We start from the raw sequence: 8,313 nt of genomic DNA on the forward strand, positions 1-8,313 counted from the left end.
TAAGTTAATTTTTTTGTATCCAAACCTCCCGTGTACGTTCATGAGACGTAGTATACCCGAACACAGTCATTTGTTCCTTGCCATTTAATCTATAATTACAAATGTTTGTTGTTTCTTGTATATTATTGCTTGATTTATATTAATTTTCTCTGAACCGATACTACATCGAAATTTCATACAAAAACTTCGGGATAGGTATCGCTATTGGAAGTTAAAGACTTATTTACTATGAACGTATAAAAAGACATCTTATAAATACTATGTATTATGAACAAAATCCTCGGCTTTAAACAAAATTAATTGCACCTTTCTTGCACCAAAGTAATCACATAAAATTCCAAATCTGCTTTGCTTCATGTCTTAATATATTTATAGAACGACGAGGGATATAAAAAATCTTTTATCACTTTCATTTTGGTTGAGTTAAAGAGGGGAAATTAACTGATTAGCAAAGACAAAGCGGTACACCATGGCCACTGTTCAAGCAGTTTATTAAATAACGTCTTATTTACAGCCATTCTAGTGTATCCGGTGATACATTAAGTTAATCAATTTTTTTTAATAAGAAAGAGAATGATAATGAGTTTTTTGAAGTGAAAACTTCTCTAGCGGCGTTGTACACTTTTTTTGGAATGGGTAAAAAATGTTAAACTCGCGTAAGGACACGTGACCTGATCGAAAATTCGTAAGACGCTTGGAGAGTAGACAGCGTATTTAATGTAATATAAATTGTCATGTTTATGTACAATTGCGCAATAAATAAATATTGTATTCTAGCACATAAATGATAGTACTTTTATACTGATAATTAAAGCAATTCGTGCAAAATTTTTCCCTAACCATTCCAAAATATCATAAATGCACAACGTTAATATTCAAGTTTTCACTTCTGACGGCACTGCCGAAGTGCAACCAGTCGTTTTCTTTTGTCGTTTTTTTTTAATATAATGCTGCTAGTGTTAAAGGTATGCTGCCACAGGGACCAAACTATTTAAATTTGTTTTAATTTTCTTTTTATTAATCTTTAATTATTTATATTATTACTATGTAGGTTAAGAAAATTGTAAATACTGTATATTTGATTGTTATGTATAGGTTTTAATAAAAGTACTTTTTTAAAGAAATCCTAATAGTAGCTTAGTCTTACGCATCATCTACCTGAATGAATGAAGCTTAAGGTCGTACACTCGAATTAAAAAATCCAATACTAATCATATCACAATTTATTACAGATAAAATATCCTATTAAAGTGTAATATACACCATTTTCTTATCTGTTGAAGGTTAATAAAACCATTATTATATTTACCATTAGTGTTATTAGTATATTTTAGTTTATGTTAAGTTTAGTTATTTATTTCAATGTATATTATTTTATAATCTCAATTATTTCCAGTATATCTTAATATGTATAAATTACGTGTCACGTTGTTTGTCCGCTATGGACTCCTAAACTACCGAACCGATATCAATCAAATTTTCACACCGTGTGTAGTTATATCAAACTTAAAAGATAGAATGGCTTACATCTCAATTTATACCCGCAATATTAATTTATTGCAAATATATGTTTATTATTTGATACAATTCTAACAGATGGCGCTGTGTTAAAAGTACCAACCTTTCACATAAGTTCTCCTACCGTTTCCCTTGAATAGTTTACTACTATGTAATATAACAAAAACCTTAGCCACAGCAACGCTTGGCCGGTCTGCTAGTTTTTTATATAAATGTTACCTGACATTTTTATATACGTTTAGACATTGGTAGGTACAATTTTATTTATATATTTTGTCTTCAAAGCGAAATGGACGTTCTTAGTCTGCTTTCTTTCGGGAAAATAAAGGGAAAGTTTCTGTCGTGAATTCAAAGCTGTTGTCTAATTTTAAATGTGTTGGAATGGGAAGTTTTAAGAGCTTTTTTATTGTAAGAAGTGGTTATATTTTTATATGAACCTTATTTTGAAAAAATACAAATACTTTATTGCTTTAACAGGGTCACTATAATGATGTTCTAAAACTTTAAACGATATTACAGTTTAATATATTTTAACTAACATCATCTAAAACTTAAGTACATCATTATAAATGTCGCCGCTTCTAAATTAAGCTGAATAAATAAAGCTGTATATTATGTTACCCTTAATTTGTACCTTATGCTGACATTTACCTAGATACAAAGATACTGGATTTGTCATGATGTAACCATTAAAAACGCAGTTAATATTGAAGCTTATATTAATGCGGTGGTTGATCGTTAACCTCAGAAGTACCTATCAACCTATAAACCACCTCATCTCGTTAACGTATCGTAATCGTATTAATGAATTTGTTTAGTAATTGCTAAAAGGCTGAATTTAAATTCCACTACTGTGTTTAACTGTATATAAAATATATTATTGAACTTAAATTATAAAACAAGCGGCAATGTTACTCGTAGTAACACTTTTCTTGAGGTGGTTCGTTCAAATACAGGTTGTGCAAAAATGAATTTTTACGCAGTAAACTTTTGCTCGTATTATGGGGCCCATAGCGTAGCGATACTGCAATATTCTTCGTAGTTCGTAATACGTGTAGGCGTTTTATTTAAACCAGAACCAAAAACTATTTTTTTATTAAATTAATGAAATAAAAACAAATTCTTAAGAATCGGACATACGCGCGCATGTGCGCACGTCTAACATCCATCCGAAGTGAAATGGTCCAGTCGGCGTCAGGAATAGAATATAAAACTAGCTGTGGCACATGCGCACGAGCCTCGATGATATCCAAAGATGCTCTTTGTATCATCCAAAGTAAAAATACAGCCTATTTACACGAACCTGTAACACTTTTCCTCCATCTATCACAATATCACATACAGTCCTATTGACACCTCTTTAAAATATCATAGATGTGGTTTTTCATATGTTCACTTTTTTCCCCTTAACACTCAAAGTTCACACACTCGTTTTTTGTAGGTAATTGTAACCAGCCCCTGCTGCCTTCTTCCACCGAGAACGCAAGTATCACATGTTCGTCGGCGTCTAGGAGACAACTCAACTCTTTATACCTTTCTGACAATTGGCCATGAATAGGTTGAACAGCCACGGAGAGGCAACACAACCCAAGGAATTTATAAAGTGCTTTTAAAACTTTATTACTTAATATCAATATAAAATTTATGATTATAATTATAATGGACATGTCAAAATGTAAGTTTTATATTTTTATTACGACAAAAATGGTTTCTTATTTTATTTTATTAAAATTATTAAAATAATACTTAAAACTTAACGTAGTAAAAGGAATAAAGTTTTAGATACATCTAGAAATATTATATCTTGGTGAAAATGGCCGTAAATCCATATAATTGGAGGGGTCCGATCCAGGTGTGGTGGTGTGGTGCTTATGATTTTTTATGACCAACTTTATTGCTTCTTTCGTATTTATTCCTTTCGGATGCCTTTGTTTGACTTACATTTAGATGATATGGTTGATGCGACCTGCGATTCGAAGTTTTGTATGAATTTTTGTATTTCTTTTTATATCGTTGTTGTATTTACACACGTGGATGATGACAGAATAATTGTTACGCATTGGTATATACCAACAGGTAGGCATAGCTGGCTGGACACCAGCTACAGCTCAAAAAAAGTCTATGAAATCTCCCATCTCCCGGAGTGTTCTCAAGAATTCAGCTATTTCGGATTAGTGGGTTCCGCGTGCCACTCTCATCCCTGAGATCGTAGATACGAACCCCGGCTGTGCAGCAATGGACTACCAATGGTCTATTTACACATTGAACACTCGGTTGTATGGTGAAGGAAAACATCAAATAAATTCAAAATATATTTAATAATATTGGTGTAACTAGGTATATACGCTTACTTTATTCAGAAAAAAGGTTTAAATTTACATTTACTACCAGTTCCTAAATCAAGAGCAGGCAAGAAGTTTTGATGAACAAAGAAAATAGTTAATACTAACACAAACTGTAACCATTACACATTAAACCAGCATGCCAGACACCGACGGCTGATCACCTACTTGCCTATTAGAAAAAAACAATTGCTTAAAGTGAACACCTTTAAAAATAGATTGGATAAGTTTCTCCAAATCTCATAATACACGCGCATCAGCTTATTAAATGCTGCCAGTGTGTTTAGTAAATAATAATAATAATAATATAAAACACAAACACAGAAACACACATCTGAGGCTTAGACCTAAAAGTTCACAACATCGAGGACTGGAAATCTTCAACAATCTGCTTCACTAGGCATTTCCTTTTGCAAAACGGAGGTAAAAAATAGCTTACCCATCAAAGGCCGGAATCGCACCCATTAACATAGTTGTCCGTTAGATTTTCGCTTTTTTTTACTTTTATGGATGTCCCGTAAGCTCATTTGCACCCAATAATTTATAAAAAACAAAATAATTAGATATAATATATAACCGCTTTTTTTCAAAATAAGGTTCTTATTAATCCAATGGAATGGATAAGTCGCAGCCAACTAACTTAATTAGCCGTTCAATGTACAGCCTAGCTTCTTAACAGCGCCGTTTAACTAGTTGCCTGGATGATATTCAGCCGTAGCGTTTGTTAGAACATTTAATAAACTGCCTGGTTAATGTTAAGGCCATTCGTACGATAGAGTGATCGTGTGACAGATATAAAAAATATGAAACATGTGACATAAGAAATACTTGATGTAATATGTTTTAAATGTAATAAATTACTTCTTCGAAAATCATAATAAGTACACATGTACGTAATAATAATATGTTTTGCTAACACAAATCTTCCATGGCATTTGTTTTTATAACAAGCGCCATTTCCGACGCCGTATTGACAGTTTGAAGAGTTTCAGAAAGTTGTTAGTCGCAGAAAGTGGAACTAAATTGAAATGAACAGTCAACAGACTAGGCAAGTAATTAAACGTCATCGATCCAAGTAGAAAGAAATGGCTGAATATCATTCAGGTCAGTTAATCGGCGCTGTTAAGTTAAGAGGCTAGGTTGTTGATTGAACGGCTAATTTAGCTTGTTGGCTGCGACAGATATAATACATATGCTAGGTCTATCGAAAGACGCTGATAGTACCGCAGATAGTAAACGACAGATAGTGGGCTCATCAGGGAGAAAATAGACCACCATAGACCTATCCTAAGATGGTGCACCTGTCAAGTTTGTTTATCTGAAAGAGCGTAATGTGTAGTGTCATTTAAAATTTTATTTTTTGGTAATTATAAAAACAAATTCCCCATTCGTTCTCATTCTCACTCTCATTCTTATTCTCAATCAATTTCATTTCATATAAACCTTCCTCCATTCATCCATAACCAATTCTTGCAATAAAAAAGCTCTTAAAGCATCCCATTCTACACATATAAAATTATACACACAGCTTTGAATTCACGACTCAAACTTTCCCTTTATTTTCCTGAAAGAAAGCAGACTAAGAATTTTCATTTCACATTGTAGACAACATACATATTATTATAAAATTGTACCTAGCTGACATATAAGAAAATGTTACGTAAAATTTATTTAGATATTAATAAAATTTACTTGTTATCTGTTAAAATGGTTTTATTAAATATATATTTCGTCTTTATCCTCCATATAGTGACACTATTACAAGGTAATCTATCTCTTAGTTTGAAACCCCCGATAGAACAATACATTTCTGCATCTGTTTGAGACAAATAACAACTAAAAAAAACTAACAAAGCGAAACAATTGTTATTTCACCAACAATTATTTGCAGATCCTTTCATAATAATAAAACAATAAAACCTCTTTAAATTGTTCTTAGGCGGTTATAATCTATTGTTTAATAACGCAACGCAAAGTCGCGGGCAACGTACACAATAAAGGCGGTTTAAAACCGATAACGGAATCAGCTGAATCTAAACGATAAACAGAGATGTCTCGAGATATTTATCGGTAAATTATTCCCCCCTAAAAGGATCATAAAGTGGAAAATCCCCTTTCTTTCCTCTTTAGTCTTTTGCATAATGAGATCGGCGATCTACAATGAATTTAGTGCTGAGATGGTTAACCTTTAAAACGCATTGAAATAAATACAAAGATACGTAAGTACTGAGGGAAGGTTAATCTACAGACTTTGTGTACGATCTAAAATATTATACATATTTGTATTTTCTATGAATATTTCTCTATCTATAAGTCTTCTTTTGCGTTGTTTCAAGTAATACATACGTAATCTTATAATAGACGATGTTTGTACCAGACTGATTGCTCAGTCGTATCGATGTCATTAAGGCACATGTAACCCGGAGGTGCTAAGTTCGTTTTCAGGTCAAACAATAAGGTATTGAGCCTTTCTATCTTCAGGTGTTACTTTCTCTAGAAAAGCTTACCATCCTGTGATGTACACTTTTGCTAAACTAAAATTTTTTAACCTTGCGAGTGAGAGTATTTGAAGTTGGCAGGTGTCTTGTATTAGGACTGTTTGAACAATCAAAGTTATTCCATAAAATTTCACTTCTCACAATAACTCTCTTATAACTTATAAACAACTAGGTTTTAGATCGGAAATAGCATACTATATAAAATGTAATAAATATACGAAACAATAGTACACAGGGTCAGTATATTGCATGATGTTCCGGAGGAAGAACGTAGTTGAACAAAAGCTTGCCACAAGGTAGACCGCGCTTCATCTTGATATATTACATATTTCTGATTGTGAAAAATATTCCACTATTGTGTTCTGAATTATTATAGTTCTTTTGTTTTAAACGGACGGGCATTTCATGTGCAGCAGAGCCGGTAAAGATTGTTTTTAATTACAAACATTATCTTATCTCCTAAACCTTATAATTTACTAGGCATTTTGTATTAATAACGTAAACTATATAAAATAACGGCGAACTATGGCAAATTCAGACTTATCTTGTATGAAAAAAGATGAGTGCAACCTTGTAAACTAGGACTTTAAATGTAAAATTGTAGTTAGGCGTAATATCTTTACATGTAATATTTATGTATATATGCATAAACTTATGTGAATATACTTGTGTACCTTCAAGTAATTAACCATGTACCCGTACTGTACATACATCATGTATGGTGGCTATGTGGCCCTGAAGCGCCCGTTGAAAAGCGGCTTTTGAAAAAATGTTCCGCCATTTTTGTCGGCTCCTTAAGTCCTCCAAATATTTTTGTTTGATGAAATGTAGACACAAATATGCGACAAAATAAGTTCATGGAACAAATACAGTTAATAATTTGGATCATTCAGAAATATACATATATGTATTATTGCAAACCAAAAATTCACTTGGATAAGCACTTATAAAATATATTCCACAAATCTGGAAAAAATACCAACAGATAATTGATAAAAACGTTGTGTACTTTACTAAATGTCACCATAATAGTTTTCACGTAAGCAATAACCACATATGACATCGAGTTAAAAGCCATTGCAATGCGGGTCGCGCAGTTTCAGGCACATAAATGTTATGTTAGGAATATTTTAAAGTACTGTGAACATTTTTAAATTAAACTTCAAGATACTATGATGTTCAGGTTTATAACGATTTAATAGGCGATTTTGTGGCCTTACAAACTAATGTGTGATGTACAGTTATTAAGTAGATTTAATAACAATTTTGAATAAAAAATTAATTAAACGATTTGGTCGAGATTTTTAATTATATTTTATCAAAAATAAATATATATTAAATGCATTATTGAATAATCGATGCACGTATAGGAAAAACTATTTTTTTAAGTAATTTTCTAACTTGGATATACCTTTCCTTAGAAAAATTTTAGTTTATTATTTTTTAAGTTTATTTAGCACTAACGACGGTTGCAAATATAAATAAAAAAAAGAAAAGAAAGAAGACTCAAGAGAAAGTGCATTAACCCCCACAGTAGGATTGCCTGTGTCCTAGTGTCTTCTATTTGACATATTAACAGTACTTGACGTAAGAATTTCTACAACACTAACAATATGTGTTCCATTATGGAACTATAATAATAAAATACGGCCTTTTAGTAGGTCGTGTTTGTCCACTTTCGGTGGACAGGTCAATACAACTTTATGAAAAACCGCTACTCGAATACATCAAATGTTAAATCCAGCGCCTACATAAAAGATTACTCGGCAAAACGTGACTAAGTACACACATATTTGCCTCAGAATTAATATGCTATCATTTTTAAAAAACCTCACTGAATTTATTCAATGAAAAATGTGGAAAGTGTCATGATAAATGATGTTCATATGTTGAATTTATGAGTCAAACTGAAATGAAAATAAAATGTATGAGCTGTAGGTATTGATGTAATTAAT

This window comes from Pieris napi, chromosome 2, assembly GCF_905475465.1.
Source record: "Pieris napi chromosome 2, ilPieNapi1.2, whole genome shotgun sequence".
Lineage (NCBI taxonomy): Eukaryota > Metazoa > Arthropoda > Insecta > Lepidoptera > Pieridae > Pieris > Pieris napi.